This window comes from Mandrillus leucophaeus, unplaced genomic scaffold (genome assembly GCF_000951045.1).
Source record: "Mandrillus leucophaeus isolate KB7577 unplaced genomic scaffold, Mleu.le_1.0 Scaffold1329, whole genome shotgun sequence".
Lineage (NCBI taxonomy): Eukaryota > Metazoa > Chordata > Mammalia > Primates > Cercopithecidae > Mandrillus > Mandrillus leucophaeus.
In genome coordinates, this window is record NW_012101287.1 from 423322 (window position 1) to 423750 (window position 429).

Consider the following 429-nt stretch of genomic DNA (forward strand, 5'->3'; position numbering starts at 1 on the left):
GATCAGACAACATGTGCCTGGCAGAACTATAGGAGCCAGGTTCTCTGCCTTAAAGGGGGGTGAACAGCCAGGACTATAGTAAGATCGGGCTCCTGGAGGAGGCAAAGTAACAGAGTAGGGGCCCTGGCGTGCTGGTTCACACTTGTAAATCCCAGCACTTTGGGAGGCCGAGGTGGGAGAATCGTTTTTTGAGACCAGCCTAAACAAAGTAGTGAGCGCCCATCTCTACAAAAAAAAAAAAAAAAAAAAAAATCAATTAGGTGGGTGTGGTGGCAAGTGCCTGTGGTCCCAGCTACTCAGGAGGCTAAGGTGGGAGGATCACTTGAGCCCAGGTACTTCTAGGCATTTGCCTTGCTGCTGTCTGTGAGCAAACTTCCTTTCCAGCCACAGCCGGAAGCTGAGACGTCTCCCATCTGCGTGATGCATTAT